An 18,160-nucleotide genomic window follows, 5' to 3' on the forward strand; every position below is an offset into this window, starting at 1 on the left:
TTCTGACATCTATTTTATCATATGTTTCCCTTTTGTTGCTATGAAGATTAGCTGGGAGGAAGGGTATGTGTGATAATGTTCTGAGACCTGTGGAATGTTGAGGGGACTTTCGGTAGAAAGGCCGGATCAGGTGAGAGGACTATCTTGTCTAACAGAATCGTACAGTATGGTTCCAGGATTGACAGTGCCTGAACCTCGCTGATTCTTCTTGTTGATACCAGAGATACTATAAACCATTTTTAGTGTTAATGTTTTATCTGAGCATTCGTCTATAGCAGTGATATGAAATTAGCGGACCTCCAGCTGTTGCAAAACTACAAGTCCCATCATACCTCTGCCTCTGGGTGTCATGCTTGTGGCTGTCAGAGTCTTGCTGTGCCTCATGGAACTTGTAGTTCTGCAACAGCTGGAGGTCCGCTAATTGCATATCCCTGGTCTATAGGCTCAAAAGTAGTGGAAAGGAACCCCTTCAATACTGTTGATAGGTCCCATGAGGGGAATTTCTTAGCCCTTGTGGGCTTTGATTTTTTTTTGCCTGAGGAGGAGGAATCACTTCATGAGCGGGTCTTCTGCTAGCCTTACATCAAGGAAGGAGGATAGGGCTGCCACCTGTACCGTAATGACATTCTGTATTAGGCTTTCTAGTGATGACAGGAATCCCTCCGCTTTCTTTTTGTCTCTGGGGAATGCCGTCATCAAGTATCTGGTTGATGGGGTGTTGGAAAACTCTATGCAATACCCTCGTTCTACCGTGTGGATGACAAACATGTTCGAGGCGACTTCTCGGTACTTGCCCATGAATGCCGAGAGCCTTCCCCCCACCTACTGGGAGTCATTGTTTTTTGGTGTTGCCCCTGGGAGGCTTAAGAAAGAAGTCTTCCCTATTCTTCCTCCTTTGAAAAGGACCATCTCTTTCTGTTTTCGCTTTGCTTGTAGCTTTTTTTCCTGCAGGCGAAAACATGTTTTGCTTTGCTTTCTTCTTCGGCTGCGGGAACCCCTTTTTCCTGTCTGCTGACCTGTCTAATACCTGTTCCAGGCCTGGTCTAAAAAGGTAGTCTGTGAAGGGTATACAACAGAATTTGTTTTTAGAGGCATGTCCCCCGCCCACTCTTTGAGCCATAGTGCCCTCCTGACTGAGTTGATCAAGGCTGTTGTCCTTGCTGTGATTTTAACTGCCTTGGCTGATGCCTCTGTAATGAAAGCCGCTGCACCCATCAGGGTGGGCATGGTTTTTAGAATCTCTTCTCTGGGGGTGTCTCCTTCTAGGAGTTCTTGCTGTGCGTGTGGATGCAATGGCGGGATTGAGGTTTGCTGCCCCTGCTTCCCATGCCTTTTTTTAGTAGGGATCCTGCTTTTTTATTCATGGGATGTTTTAGCATGCCGGAGTCTTCAAATGAGAGGTCTGACTTTTTTGCTTTCCTTGACAGTGATGCGTCTACCTTAGGGCATTTAGACCAGCATTGCGTGTCTTCTTCAAAACTGGTACCTGCGTTTTATTGCTGAAGGTGTAAAAAGTGTTTTCTCGGGTTCTACCCATTCCTTCTTAATATTTATTAAGGTTTGGTGTACAGGGAATGCCCTAGGCTTTTTGGGCTGTAGGCCTTTGTACATCTTGTCATGTAGTGAAAACTCTGGCTTTTGCTCTTTTATTCCTAATGTATCTGCGATTGCCCTCAGTAGTTCCTCTGTAGGGAAGAGTAACCCTTGAGGGTCTTCCTCTTCATCCTATACCTGAGTCAGAGGACGAGGTTGCTGATGATTTTTCTTGGTCAGATTTGTCAGGCTGTTCACTGCTCGTGGACAGGGTGGCTGCCTGACTGGTGGAAAGTTTACTGCTAGGCGCTTCCTAGGTCGGGGTTTGCAAGCTTTTTTATTGCTGTTCGCAAGGGGTTGAATGTTTTTGAAAGTTGACATAAGGTCTTTGAAACACCCCTGCTATTCTTTTTCCACCAGTTTGCTAAGACATTTTTGGCATAGCGATTTTGTCCAATCTGATACTAGTTTGTGTCCGCACGAAGCACATGTTTTGCTGCTGGACCTGGAATTTTTCTCTTCTGGGGCTTTTGTCTGTGGAGTGAGATAAAAGGACCCAGAGTGAGAAGGGTGCAGATAGTGTGCTGCATACCACTATATAGTCTAAGCACAATAGTTGTTTGTAAGTGCAGGGGTGGCCTGTGCATGCTCTGGCTTTCCTTGGAGCTTTCCTGGCTTGCAGGATCTGCGGGGCAGGGTTATGCAGCTTTCGACATGGTTAGCCCACTGAGCCTCCTGTCAGGTGCTCTTTTATAGCTCCCTGCCCTTGCTCCGGCCCCGCCCCCAGCCGCCTGATAGAGGTATGGATGGACACATACCTGTGTGTGTGTGACTCCATGTCCAGTGTGTCCCAATTCCATCCGTCCAGAAGTGCATCTTTTGCTGCCAGGTGTCCTGGTTTTCCTGTCCCCCTCCATATACAAGTATCCACGAAAAAGATGGTGCCGGCGGCACCACGTGACCAGAAGTGCATCACCACAAGCGATGCACTCGGCGTCCAGGATTCACTCACCGCCATCTTGCTACATCCTTCTGAACTCTCATTGAGGGAGAAGAGCTCAGGAGGCGGCCAGCAGCCGCCCCACCAGTCCGGATTGCCTGCTGCTGCATCACAGCGCTGGAGGGGGGTTGCAGGGAAGAATCCTAAGATCCCTTTGTTGGCTGGGAGAGATGGTTGCTTACCCCCCTGTGGGGGTGAAAATCTCAGGCTTGTAATGGGCCCTGTGGGGTCTCTGGGAGCCCTGGCCTAAGTCGCCTGACCTCCTTGAGGCAACTGGAGATGACCAGCCAGGGAGTTCCCTGCAACTTAGCACAGAGACTGGAAGAAAATAATAAACTGAGCATTGATTCTGTTGGTCCGGAGGAAACACAAGAACTGAGGAGTGAGGAGGCATGCAGGTATGTGTAATCTTTTTATAATGATGGACATTGTGTTTCCTGTAGGAGGAGCTTCTCTCTCAGATGCTGCCCTGGAAGACGACTTGAGAAATTGTTGGGAGGGGAAAGGTTAGGAAATACACTTCCCCTTATTGGGGAAACCATGTATTTGCTGGATGTCTATTTGTATTGTCCCCTTTTTTTTTTCCCTTGTATAATAATAATAAAAAAAATTTTAATAAAGAAATAAAGTTAAAAAAAAAAAAAAAGAAGGAAATATACTTACCTCAACCCCAGCTTCTGCACTGTAGGGGTTGATATCAAGCACCCTCCGACGAGGTATCGAATAATGCAGAGTAGCCCAACTCTTACCAAAGGCCACTCCGGCACAGCACTTTACTGCAGTGTGCTACAAGAACTGCTATTTATTACATAATCTAGTAGTCTCTCAAGATTTCTATGTAGGGCTATGCTAGCCATACTGTAAATGGCTGGATAAAAGCAAGAGATGCTTCAAGCATCTATTGCAATTACATGCCCATTTTTGCACTGCAAGAGAAGCCAAAAAGGGACACATGACTGAATTAATGGCTGGGGTCGTCTCATTATACAGTGAGCAAAGACAGCCATTCAACATACCAAATGTCAGATGCTAAAGAGTGCAGTGGTGGATTTAACTCTACAAGACAGTGAGAACTGGATCCAAGAGTTGGTATTGGCAGGCACTGTGCTACTTTATAAATGATGGATACCGCGCTTGGGTAAGGCTGGGCTGCTGCCTTCCCTCGTGAAGCACCAAAAAATATATGTATATGTACAGGGGTGGGTGGGGCTGCCTATCACCTGGAGAGTGACTTCCAGTGATGACCAATGGTTTGAAAAGTGCAAGTGCTAATTGGACCACTATGTGGTATATGCCGGGATCAGATTATGTGTAATAATATGTGGCACTACCTACCCCTGTACATATACATACTGTGCTACTTTAACTGGCAATTATGCGATCATGCAAGACTGTACACAAATTTATATAATTTTTTCACACAAGCTTTCTTTTGGTGGTATTTGATCACCACTGGTTTTATTTATTTTTCTTTTTTATATAAACGAAAAAAGACCGAAAATTTAAATTTACATTTTCTACTTTCGGTTATAAAACCTATCCAGTAAAATCTAATGTCTTCATAAATTTAGCACAAAATTTATTCTGCTACATGTCTGGTAAAAAAAAATCCAATACGTGTATATTAGTTGGTTTATGTGAAAGTTATAGCATCTACAAACTATGGGATATATAATTTGAAAATTAATCAATCCTGATGTACTGACTGACTCATTTTTTGAGGTCCCAAAATGTCAGGAAAGTACAAATAGCCCCCAAATTACCCCTTTTTGGAAGGTAGACAGTCTGAGGCATTTAGTAGGGTGCATGGAATGTTTTTTTGAAGCTGTATTTTTTTTTTGTAAAAATTTTTTCGAACAGAAATTGAAAAAAAACTTTTTTTTTTTTTTTTTTTTTTACATACTGTTGCCAGTGCAGTACAGCGTCAGTACAAGTATGACTTAGGCTTGATTCACACCTATGCATTTTTTGTGCTTTTTGCATTATAGAACTTGTTCCATAGGAAACCATGTTAAATGGACTGTAATTCAAATCTGCAAAATGCAAAAAGCACTAAAAATGCATAGGTGTGAATCAAGCCTTAGCGTACTAAACAGTGCACAGAAATGTGTACTACAAAAAGAACAAGGTAGGGTATAATAGAGGCAAGTACTGGATAACAATCTATCTGGACCCACTGATAATGCATCATAAGATTATACTGGGGTGAAAGATTGATAAGCAAACAGATCCAAGGAAGACCCAATATTGAAGATCATGTAGTAGAAACGTGTACCTAAAAATTCTTGCCTTGCAATGGAGACAAGAAGGGTGCCGACGCCTGCCAGGGAAGGAGTGTGGCACCACGTGTCAGGTTTTTAAAGAAGTCTGAGACTCCTGGAATCAGATGAGAAAGGCACGTGGCCTGATGCACAAGTCCTTTTAAAATGTTTATTTCAAACAAAATAGGTATGTACAAAAAAATATCACGTATTCATAGGTGGCTAGGTTACAAGAAAAATATCACGAAAACAAATAGTTTTACATGTAAAACGATGTCCAAATAAGGGATAAAGGGTGAATAATAATCTTCTTCCTCAGAGCCTTAAAAGACCAGGTCTGGTCTGTATGTTAGAGTAGTAGGGGCCGGATGGCTGATGTATCCCAAGGTGAATATTGACCAAATGGGAGGGTTATTTTTCACTATTGTGGTATTCTTTCTGCATCACCGCGCTCTTAACACCATACGAGTATGTATAGGGATCAGGTCATCCATTTGTCTTGCAATCCTTCCCAAGGGGGTGTTGATGTTTTGATCTCTCAAACCAGCACTGATCCGTGGCTGGATGTGCATGTAGGGGCAAGCTCTCTCACTAATAAACCTTCGGTAGGGCTATGCAGATTTCCCTGCGATAGTGTTGCCATGCGCCACTGTGCAGCGTTGCTGCTTTCAGTATGTGTGCTTGGGGGGATGGAGAGATGTGGCTGTGTGCTGTGGCCATAAAGCCACATCCCCCCCCCCCCCCCCCCCCCCCCCAAGCACACATACTGATAGCAGCAATGCTGCACAGTGGCACACGGCAACAGTATCGCAGGGGAATCTGCATAGCCCTACGGAAGGTTTATTGGTGAGAGAGCTTGTCCCTACGTGCACATCCAGCCACGGATCAGTGATGGTTTTAGAGATCACAACATCAACACCCCATTGGGAAGGATTGCAAGACAAATGGATGACCTGATCCCTATACATACTCGTATGGTGTTAAGAGCGCGATGATGCAGAAAGAATACCACAATAATGAAAAATAACCCTCCCGTTTGGTCAATATTCACCTTGGGATATATCAGCCATCCGGCCCCTACTACTCTAACATACAGACCAGACCTGCTCTTCGAAGGCTCTGAGGAAGAAGATTATCCTTGAAACACGTTAGCCGATTATTCACCTTTTATCCCTTATTTGGGTATCGTCTTATATGTAAAACTATTTGTTTTAGTGATATTTTTCTTGTAACCTAGCCACCTATGAATACGTGATATTTTCTGCCCATACCTATTTTGTTTGAAATAAACGTTTTAAAAGGACTCATGCATCAGGCCACGTGCCTTTCTCATTTCTTTTGCATATAGTGTTTTGGACTTTCCCCAGTCGGCTAAGGCAGCGGGTCATACATGAATAACTATATATTAACACCACTATGAAAATACCACCAATTTCATTTTAGGTCCCCCACACTAGCGCAGGAGAATATTGATTTTGTCTATTTGTTCACTCCTGGAATCAGAACCTGAGCTTAAAAGCCTGACTTACATATGCAAGTATGTTGGTGCTTGCATTGTGTACATGTGCGCTGCATGTGTTCATCACATGTGGGTCCTTAACAGGTGTCCATGCACAAAAAGTAAAAACCAAAAATAAAGACACATCTGACCCTTTATTTGTTTAGGTGTTTACTGGTGTATATGCACTGCAGTGAGTTGCAGGTAATGCGTGTTTGGTGCCTGGCCCATTAGAAATGAAACATCCCAAAGAGGAATGCACAACACATGTGCAATGAGCATGGTAATACATGTGTTGTTGTAAATGTGGCCTTCGAGTCAAAGTGTAGTACAGTCCCAATCACCAAAATGTCACATATATAACATATTTATGTATTTTCACACAGGAGATCAGCAGCACTGATATGCAACAAAAGAATGAAAAATACTAAAAACAGCAAAACAAAAAATTGGTATTTTTTTATTTGATATTTATGATGGTGCTTTAACAAACTAGTGTAGCTCAGCTATGTTAAAGGCCAATACACACTTCTGCAATCAGATGCATTGTGGTAACATGTGCATTACCACAATTCACCCCATGTGGTACATATTGGGTTGTAGCTCTTTACAGGAATCTTATCTAATCAACACTATCTTTAGCCGCTAAAATGTTTCACGTATGCTTATACTTTGTCTGTGTAGAAAATATTGAGGGTATTTCCACTGTACGCACTCACATTTAGATGAAAGTAACATTGAGAATGGTAAATTTCAGTACAATGCAAGATACGAAAGTCACATCTTTGCTTAGAGGTGTTCTGTCTTCTCATTGACAGCAGGTGGTTTCCCCCTCCATCAGAATACAAGGATTACTACTGCCGGCTATAACCAGCAGCAGTAAATCACATAGAATTTTTTTAAAAAATAGATCGACCTCAGTACAACCAGCCTGACCATAGATGGATGGAAATTCGGCCAGTTCCTGCTGAACCACCTGAATTTCCATCCGTCTATGGCCAGCTCTAAGCTGTAATAGACACGTTAAACAAAAGAAATCCATAGATGGATGAATTTCTCTCAGCCAGCTGTTGTATTCTAACAGTTGCCAACTACGGCTGTAAGAATAACTGGACAGCGACTGCAGCTGATTGGCTGCAGTAACAATTCAGCCCATTTTTTCCAGGGCCACCCGAACATGGCCAGCTTTCTAGTCCATTAACTTTATGCATGTGTGTAGAGGCAAGTTTTTTTGAAGTGTTAGACAGGTACATTGTCATGAGTCAACATGCATTTCCATTGTGCGTTTACATGCATTTTAATGTGTGTCAATATGGGTTTTCAATTTTTTTCCCACCTTAGAGTGGATAGCATTAACAGTCATTGACTAAGGCTTGTTTATACCGCTTGCCAACACATCAAAACATATGTTATATGCATTTGGTGCCTTTTTTGATGACTTATGGGCCTCCCAACAAACTAAAATGTTGAAAAAAAATTGGAAGGTGGTATTTATGGACACACACTGCACTATAGCACTGAGATGGGAGCAGACACTATCTTTGTTATATAGAAACATGCACATGTTCATTAAAAATGTGTAGGCAGGGCCTATGTGCAGGAGGTCTCGCAACAGGACTGATTATTCTAGGACTGTTGCAAGGCTGTGGGTGAGAGAATCCGTCTTTCTGGTTCTTTTGGCTCTCAAAGTCCTTGTCTTTTTTTCTTTGTACGTGCTTCCTTTTTTCCCGTTTCCATCCATTCTTTGCTATACCTTTCCCCTTTCTGTTGCTCTCCCCTTCTGCGTGCACACATTCAGCTCAGAAACCTCTCCTTTGTAGTTTTCTTGCTGTTCATATGTACCTGACCATATATGGTAGATTTTGTTCTATTATAGAATCATATTGGCCGCCAGGGAATTCCTTCTGATTCCCGGTATTCCTCATTCTTTATCCTACAGGGTTGCATTATTACGTTAGGGCTTTTTATATATGTTGGGAACGTTGGAGATACTTACCATTATTCCCTCCCAGTTGAAAATATTCTGCAAGCCTTGGAACTTGTCAAAATGGTGTATGCTCTGAAACTGTTGAGCTGCCTTTGAAGTTGATGCGACTGTATAATGCAACTGTTGGTTAAATAAAGGAATTACAAAAAAAAAAAAATTGAATACACGTGGATGCGTGGATGGCTTGTCCAGGCCTTTTTTGCAATTTTTCCATTGACCAGTAGAATAAAAATAAGGTGCTACTGATTTTTAAGGCACAATGATATTTGCGCAAACGTTTATCAAAACAATATTTTTGTAAAGACACCAAAATCATTATTAGCAGACAAAAACAGTACAGTATCTGCCTGCGAGAATGTGTTTCCAGCGCGATCCCATCACGCTGGTTCTCAGCGACAGGGTACTGTACATCTTGCGCTGGTTGCAATAGGAAAAACACATTTTCGTATTGCAGCGAGCGAGCGCGAGAAAGAATTCCCCTCCAAGAGCATACCTGGCTCTCAGGTCTGGTATGGATTTCAAGGGGAACCCCCTACGCCAAAAAAATGGTGTGGGGGTCCCCCCAAAATCCACACCAGACCCTTATCCGAGCACGCAGCCCGCCGGTCAGGAAAGGGGGTGGGGACGAGCGAGCGCCCCCCCCCCGAACCGTACCAGGCTGCATGGCCTCCCGTTCAGGAGGGGGGGGCGCTCGTCCCCAACCCCTTTCCTGACCGGTCGGGCTGCGTGCTCGGATAAGGGTCTGGTATGGATTTTGGGGGGGGCCCCCACACCGTTTCTTCGGCATAGGGGGTTCCCCTTAAAATCCATACCAGGCCCTTACTCCTGGAGGGGAACCCATGCCGGTTTTTTATTTAAAATTTGGCGTGGAGTTCCCCCTCATGATTCATACCAAACACATGTCAGCAATGCTTGTCGCTCATTGGGAAAGGAAAAAACACATTTTTCCTTTCCCGATGAGCGAGCCAGCTCAGCGCTGGCTCCCGTGACGGGGCTCGCAAGGTGTCAATCTCGCCGATAACAGCGGTGAGATTGACACAATATTGCGGTCACCTACTGTACATTTTACAAAATTCCTACTAAATATAAAAGCTTAACCTGTATTGAGTTATTAAATAACAAATATTTGTAATTTTTAAATTACGCCTTTTTGCAAAATGCTGAAAACTGAATTCATTGTTCCCTTACAGCAGTGGTTCTCAACCTCTAGTACCGTGACCCCTTGATAAAATTTCCCAAGTTGTGGGGACCCCTAACAGTAAAATTATTTTCATAGCGTGGGTTGTCAGCACCCAATGCAAGACAAGTCATTTGCGCCCCTAACCCGCAGACATTTAGCGCTCCCTGAGTCCTTTTAATGGCAACTATAATCACAGGTAGTGTTACTCACTGTGTCTCTGACTTTGTGGTGTCTCATAGCAGTGACACCTATGCCAAAATCAGGAGATAGGATCTCCTCCAGCCCGTCCCACTTCACATTCCTCACCAGTCAGCTGACCTCTAGTCTCTGCCCCCCAGCCATGCCGTGAACTGAATGGGCACCTGCAAAGAGGCCGAGTGGGAGGCCGCGGGCTCCAGGAACAGCCCAGCTGGGCAGCCACAGGCTCCAGGGATAGCCCTGCTGGGAGAGCGGTGTCGGCTTCAGGAACAGCCCAGGATTCTGTGACCCCTGGCAAATAATCATTCGACCCCCAGGTTAAGAAACACTGCCTTACAGCTTTCAGAGTTTGTTAAAGACCCTCCAAACCATATATTTTCTGAAAGCATAGGATCAGTAGAATAAAAAGAAGGTGCTACTGATTTTTAAGGCCCCACAATATTTGTGTAAATGTTTACCAAAGCAAAACATTTGCTAAAAATTCTCTAAAATCATTTTTGGCAGATACAAAAACAGCAAATTTTACAAAATTCCTGCTAAATTCATACTAGAGATAAAAGCTTAACCTGTATTGCATTAATAAATAATATATTTGTAAATTCAAAATTGTGACATACACAAAAATTTCTTAAAAAAATATGGGAGGTTTTCCTTTTTCACTTACAGCTTTCATTATTTGTAAAATACCACCCCGCCCCCAACCATACATTTTCTAAAAGCACATGGCCAGTAGAATAAAAATAAGGTGCTACTGATCTTTAAGGCACCGCGATATTTGCGCAAAGGTTTATCAAACCGATATTTTCCCTAAAAATACACTAAAATCATTAATAGTGGATTCATACATGGCAAAACGTACAAAATGCCTAGTAATTATAAATGTTAAAACTGTATTGAGTTAATAAATAACAAATATTTGTATAATGGTGAAAACTGAAGGTACACAAAACTGTAAATAAAAACAAACAATTTACTCATTTAAAATTACTTATTTAAATCCAGAGGTTACCATTTTTCACTTAGGGCCCTTTCACACTGGGGCGGTTTGCAGGCGCTATTGCGCTAATAATAGCGCCTGCAAACCGACCCGAAAGTGCCGCTGCTTTGTATCCAGTGTGAAAGCCCCAAGGGCTTTCACATTGGAGCAGTGCGCTGGCAGGACGGGAAAAAAAGTCCTGCCAGTAGCATCTTTGGAGCAGGGAAAGAGCGGTGTATTCACCACTCCTTCCCCGCTCCTGCCCATTGAAATCAATGGGACAGTGCGGCTATACCGCCGGCAAAGCACCTCTGCAGAGGCGCTTTGCGGTGGTTTTTAACCCTTTCTCGGCCGCTAGCGGGGGGTAAAACGGCCCTGCTAGCGGCCGAATACCGACGGTAAATTGCCGCTAACAATAGCGGGGCTTTACCGCCGACGCCTCCCCCGCCCCAGAGTGAAAGGGGCCTTACAGCTTTCAGAATTTGAAAAGACCCCTCAAGCTAGACATTTTTTGAAAGCACGTGACCTGAGGAAAAAAAAAAAAAAAAAAAAAAAAAAAAAAAAAAAAAAAGGGTGCTACTAATTTTTTGGGCCCCGCAATAACTGCGCAAATGTTCATCATATCGCTATTTTCACACAAAAAAAAAAAAAAAAAAAAACACACTAAAATCATTAATAGTGCACATAAACACAACACAACTTACAAAATTCCTGCTAAATTACTACTAAAGCATCGTTCACATGTGTCATACTAAAGCGTACGCCCATGGAGTGCCATGTTTACCCGCACAGGTGTTCCGTGCATCCCAGTACAGGCAGTCCCATTTATGTCAATTTGGATGCAAAGGCTGCACAGGCATAGCTGCTGCTTCCAATCAGACATCCGTGTGGGTATGGGTACACGGCCCCAAACGCAGACAGTGTGAGCTCAGGGACATGAACCTGGACCTACATGGATGTAAAATTGGGAGCAATGGCTCTGTTCATGGAGGTGCTACATCCCAAATGACATCAATGGGACTGCCTGCACAGAGATGCACGGAACACCTGTGCATCCCTGTAAAGGTACGCTGTGTATGCCGTGTGTAGACAAGGCCTTAGGCCCTTTTCACACAAGCACACCGATCGGGTCTGCCTGTCCATTTTTAAGGTGGGCCCAATCGGACCACCCATTGTTCTCTATGGAGAGGCTGATGTAAATGGACACGTGTCGGTTTACATCTGCCTACATTTGATCCGATAAAAACAGCCGGATGGGGATCCCATTCTCCATCCATCTAGCAGATCGAATCAGATGGTATTGGATGGAAATGAACAGGTGGTCCATTTCCATCTTACCGCCCCATAGAGAACAGCGGCTGTGTCCGCTCTGCATCAGCGGAGCGGACCTGTCATCCGCCTGCTCAGCAGGGATCAGCAGACAGATCCCCTGCTGAGCAGGCAGATCTTCTTGACAGAGTCCGCTCCATGTGAAAGGTGTCTTACCAGGAGCAGCCGGTCCATTATGGGCGCCGCCCCCCTGCAGGGTCCCGAACTCAAACTTTTTTTTGTTTTGTTTTTTTATTTCAAGCCGCATGATTAGAACCTGAGGCTATAATTAGATTGAAAAAGGTTGGGCACGGGGCAATATTCGCTATCGTCTTCCGGCTTCTCCTCCCCGCCAATCAGGGGAGACTGGGAGGAGAAGCTGAGGAGGCCCTGGAGGGGGACTGTCACTGTGGAGAGGCTGAGTGCGGGCAGGGGTTGCCATCCCCCAAAAAAAATCACTGGGTCTGGGGGGGCCTTTGATGAGAATTCAGGGGTCTAAACAAACCCCCATATCTCTTTTTTTGAGACAGAGAAAGGGACTGAAGATAGTCCCTTTCTCTGTAGCACTTCACATGAATGAATAAGGAATCTGTATAGAGATTTCTTATTCATTCATAAAATGACAGTCTGTTACATAGTAAACCACGAGTGTTACTATGTATCAGCTGTCAGTAGGACATATAGGAGCAATCGCTGCCTGCGCCCACTGTACTCGGGGGGGGGGGGGGGTTGATAAACACATGCCACTCCACGCCCTCCCCTCCCCCCCTCACAGATTCCCAGCACGACAGATCGCCGGAGGAGATCAATGCGGTCAGTATCTGCAGGCGGGATGCCGCCGGAGCAGGGAAGGATCAGGGGTGCAGGGGCCGGTATGGGGGGGGGGGGTGATGTGACTGGCGTGGGGACACACTTGGATCACCCCCAAGCCCCATGCTGCACCTGAAGCTGGCGGGAGCGGCAGTGGAGGGATGCCGGCTTCTAAAGGTAGCTGCAGGGGATCCCTTTGCGGGGGGGGGGGGGGTGGATAGGAAAGGAGAGTGGAAGGGAGCAGCGGCAACTGGAGAGGTAGGGGACAGGGAAGCGATGGCATGGAGGGGGGCAGTCACATTTCAGGTTAATAACTCTGATCAGCGGGTTGTAATTCGCTGATTAGAGTTCTAGAATTGTTCAGCAGAGTCTGTATATATGTATTCACCCCCTTTGTTATAAAGCCCATAAAAAGCTCTGGCGCAACCAATTACCTTCAGAAGTCACAAAATAGGTGAAATGATGTCCACCTGTGTGCAATCTAAGTGTCACATGATCTGTCATTACATATACACACATTTTTAAAAGGCCCCAGAGGTTGCAACACCTAAGCAAGAGGCGCCACTAACCAAACACTGCCATGAAGACCAATGAACTCTCCAAACAAGTAAGGGATAATATTGTTGAGAAGTACAAGTCAGGGTTAGGTTATAAAAAAAATATCTAAATCTTTGATGATCCATAGGAGCACCATCAAATCTATCATAACCAAATGGAAAGAACATGGCACAGCAGCAAACCTGCCAAGAGACGGCCGGACACCAAAACTCATGGACCGGACAAGGAGGGCATTAAATCAGAGAAGCAGCACAGAGGCCTATGGTAACCCTGGAGGAGCTGCAGAGTTCCACAGCAGAGACTGGAGTATCTGTACATAGGACGACAATAAGCCGTATGCTCCATAGAGTTGGGCTTTATGGCAGAGTGGCCAGAAGAAAGCAATTACTTTCAGCAAAAAACAAAATGGCATGTTTTGAGTTTGCGAAAAGGCATGTGGGAGACTCCCAAAATGTATGGAGGAAGGTGCTCTGGTCTGATGAGACTAAAATTGAACTTTTTGTCCATCAAAGAGAACGCTATGTCTGGCGTAAACCCAACACATCACCCAAAGAACACCATCCCCACAGTGAAACATGGTGGTGGCAGCATCATGCTGTGGGGATGTTTTTCAGCAGTCGGGACTGGAAAACTGGTCAGAGTTCAGGGATATTCTTGAGCAAAACCTGTACCACTGTGTGTGATTTGAGGCTAGGACGGAGGTTCACCTTCCAGCAGGACAATGACCCCAAACACACTGCTAAAGCAACACTTGAATGGTTTAAGGGGAAACAGGTAAATGTGCTGGAATGGCCTAGACAAAGCCCAGACCTCAATCCAATAGAAAATCTGTGGTCAGACTTAAAGATTGCTGTTCACAAGCGCAAACCATCCAACTTAAAAAGGAGCTGGAGCAGTTTTGCAAGGAGGAATGGGCAAAAATCCCAGTGGTAAGATGTGGCAAACTCATAGAGACTTATCCAAAGCGACTTGGAGCTGTGATAGCCGCAAAAGGTGGCTCTACAAAGTATTGACTTTAGGGGGGTGAATAGTTATGCACATTGACTTTTTCTGTTATTTTGTACTATTTGTTGTTTGCTTCACAATAATTTAAAAAAAAAAAAATCTTCAAAGTTGTGGGCATGTTCTGTGAATTAAATGATACAAATCCTCAAACAATCCATGTTAATTCCATGTTGTGAGGCAAAAAAAAAAAAAAAAACACACATGAAAAATGCCAAGGGGTGAATACTTTTGCAAGGCACCGTATCTGCATCCTCCAACACTATCGGAGGAGAGTCCGAGGTCTGATGCTGTTCATTATGTTGTTCATTAAAGGCATAGTCCATAACAGTAACAGCAGATCCAGTATCCAACACACAGCACATTGGCCCATCATGACTGCTGTTACCAGACAAGAGGCAGCCACCATAGCTCCAAGTTGGGAATGGGAAGAAGTGCTTCTTGCATCTTGTCCCCCTAACCCATGATCCTTTTGTTTGATGGGTAAACATTTTTGAGGCATAGCTCTCTCCCGCAATTCCGAACAAAATGACCAGTCTAAACACAACACCAACAGCTTTGATCCGTGCCATGGCTTCTCCAGTAAGAACTATTCCCATGCAATGACTGGGTGGCTTCCTGTTTAACAGTCATCACCTCCTGCTTAATGGTGGTATTGGACTCTTTCAGTTCTTTGATAGCCTCCTCTAACACAGACAGGTGAGAGGGAGCTGTCTCGTAGCCTATTGTCACAGACTTCACAGTCCTTCGAGAAGCTCTTACCCAAGTTTCTTCATCCTCACCATCCAATTCTATAGCCTCCTGTAGGATGATGGCAGGTTTCACCGAATTTTCAGTCCTTTAAGGCATTTTTCAGCTGCACAGACTGAACCTCAGAAATAAAATGATCAAAGATCACCTGATTAGGATTAAGTATAGTAGTGCAGCCATACCAATCTTTATCTTACAGGCGGTTCCATAGGGCCTGTATGGGCCACATGGTGCTGATTCTGAGTAAAGAATTTATTGTAGAGCTCCACCAGGGAGGTATTGTCACAAAACATAACTTCCAAATAAGCCACTATGGCTGCTACAGAGTCTCTCACCTTCTCAGACAAGACAAGCCCTGCATGACAGGCACCACCCAGGGAATTATTGCCAAATCTGGAAAATATGCTGCAGGGATCTGGAACATATATGTAGATGCCATGTGTAGCACCTACATCACATTTTCAGGGGCCTGGTGGTGACCCCCAAAGGCAGGGAGGACTGACATACTTCCTCAAGGTGCAGGTTACTAGGCATGGTGGGTGATGTACAAGGTAGAAATTGGGCGCCAGTCACTTTTATGCTTGAACAGAGAGAAGTTTATTTCTCACAACAGGAAAAATGTGGGAGAGGGGGGATGGGCACAGGACGCTCTTAGTCAAAAATAGTAACGATCAGCAGACAGGCAGAACAGCAGACTCCTTAGACAAAAAGGTGAGATAAGGCTGACAGCAGTACAGGAAAAGAGCCTTTAAGGTGAACCAGCACATCTGTACTTGGTAGGATAGGCCGTCTCCTATAGTAACTGAACTTTACTCACTGCGGTATACTGAATTCTTTTGGACGAGTTCTCTCTTGAAGTTCTCCCAGCCACCTCATGGATCCCCGGTCCAGGAAGTCACCTCTGGTGCCTCTCTAGAACTCCATCCCTCTCAGAATTGTTTCCGGATATTGAGCAGGCTTTCCTCAGTAAAATGTTGAACACCCGGATAGGCCTCAGGCTTCAGGCCTAGTAACTAGGAGCTGTTTCACACACATCCCACCCAGACCGCAGCCTGGGCGGGGAAGACCAAGATCACCTAACTTCTTCCAAATAATTAGCTCCTCCTCGCATTCATAGAGACCAGTCTGATTGGCTGAGAAAGGTATGTTTATTCATAACCTGAATTCACTGTAGCTCATCATATTAAAGAGGAGGCCTGGTTAAAATTTTTTTTTTTTTTTTAAAGTCAACGGCTACAAACACTGTAGCTGCTGACTTTTAATAAGCACATTTACCTGTCCAGGGTGCCTGCGATGTCGGCTGCCAGAGGCCGATTCATCCATCGGATCGGGTCCCGGTGCCACCATTCGAAAAAAACGTTTTCTATTTTTTTTTCACATTTTTAGGAGCATTTTAATGCAATTTTTTTTTTTTTTTTTTTTTTTTTTTTTTAGGGTGGACCTCCGCTTTAAATGTCAAAGACAACAGCGCCACCCACTGACAAAAAGGAGGAGCCGCAGCTAAAACAGGATTAGAAAGGAAGCCGTTTGACCACTAGAAACTACAAATTAGCCAGGCTGGCTACCACCCAGCACAACTTAAAATTACCTGTAGCCCTGCTTTAGGACAAGGGTGCTACACATGCCCAGTCTTTCAGGAGATGATTTGTGCAATTACATTTTGGGATTTATTTCAGCGCCGTTACATAAGGCACCACAACTGTCATCCTCTCCCCTAAGGCTGCTGAGGATGATAGATTCATTATCCTGCCAACAATGCCAAATATAAGGGTCTAATGAGTGTATCCAAGAATTGAGTAAACACATGGATGCTTAAACTTTGTCTATAGTGTATTAAAGAAATTGACTGTTCACAGAAAAAAGGTCAATTACAGGAATGGCTCCACGTTATGGGTCATATACTTCTTCATGCAATAAAGGGTGCCATTTATCTGCAAGGTACTTTCCAATAGTAAGATAACAGGCACTTACATAGCAATTAGTCCTAAATGTGCTCCTGCCAGCTTGAGCAACAACACAGTGCCACCTTCAGGTTGGAGGATATACTGCAGCTTCCACCTGTCTAAAAACGCAACTGTAAATGCGCCCTCAAAAAGAAATCACTCTGCAGTTTACTTGGTCAGTAAAGTTAGGAGATCAAATAGACCCTGTGGTCACTTGAGGTGTCTTGCAAACAGAGGTGCAGAGCACACTAAAAACAATCTGAGGTGCAAATCTGCCTTGGCTGTTTTGTGGTTGAGAGCTCTGGCCTTCTTCACTCTACTGCACAACTGTAAAAACCGGGGAGGGGGACCCAAGTTCTCAACTCGACCAGTTGATAATATTTACATAACTGAGCACCCTGCAATTGGCTTCCTGTGGAATATCATTTAGCCACCTCTAGGCAACTAGATTTCTTTAAAAAAAAAAAAAATTAACAAATAAATAATCGGAATTTGCACTCCTTAAGGGGTAGATTTAGACATGCGTCTAAATCTCCCTTGCCTCTGAAGCCCAATCCGCTATTGGATCGTGCTCCAGAAGCTACTGACAGGCGGTGAGGAGGCGTTGCATCGAGTTGCCTTTTAATTCTATTTTTGCTGCTAAACGTGCATGTGCTTGCAGGGAGTTTGCAGCACGCCCCAATTTCCTTGAATGTGTAGAATTCGGCAGGTTCTGCCTGCCGTTTGCTACAAGTCATGTGAACTGTGCCGTTGGCATTAGCTGAAACAGGGGGGGCGATTGGCCCAACTGTGCATTTTTGGGCTAAGTCTAAGCGAGGCCTAACCAAAGCTAAAGCTGCTAGCAGTGTCAGATAAACATACACATCCAATATCAGTATTGATTCAATAAGCTTACTGCCCCATGTCACTCTCCTATATCCACCCTACTGTATCGGAAAACTTGTGTCCACCTCCAGAACAAATCGGTCTTTCACAGATTTTATTTAAAAAAAAAATGGGACAGGCTGCACCCACAAATGCTCAGTCCTACCTGTGTCATATGGTACACCTGGCCGGCAGGACACAAAAAAAGGCTACCTCCTGGCACAACAGATCCTAGAACACAGGCACACCCGGTCTTAAGTCACCAGAGAGGGGGTCTGCTCACCACAATCAC

This window comes from Aquarana catesbeiana, linkage group LG02 (genome assembly GCF_042186555.1).
Source record: "Aquarana catesbeiana isolate 2022-GZ linkage group LG02, ASM4218655v1, whole genome shotgun sequence".
In the NCBI taxonomy this organism is placed as follows: domain Eukaryota; kingdom Metazoa; phylum Chordata; class Amphibia; order Anura; family Ranidae; genus Aquarana; species Aquarana catesbeiana.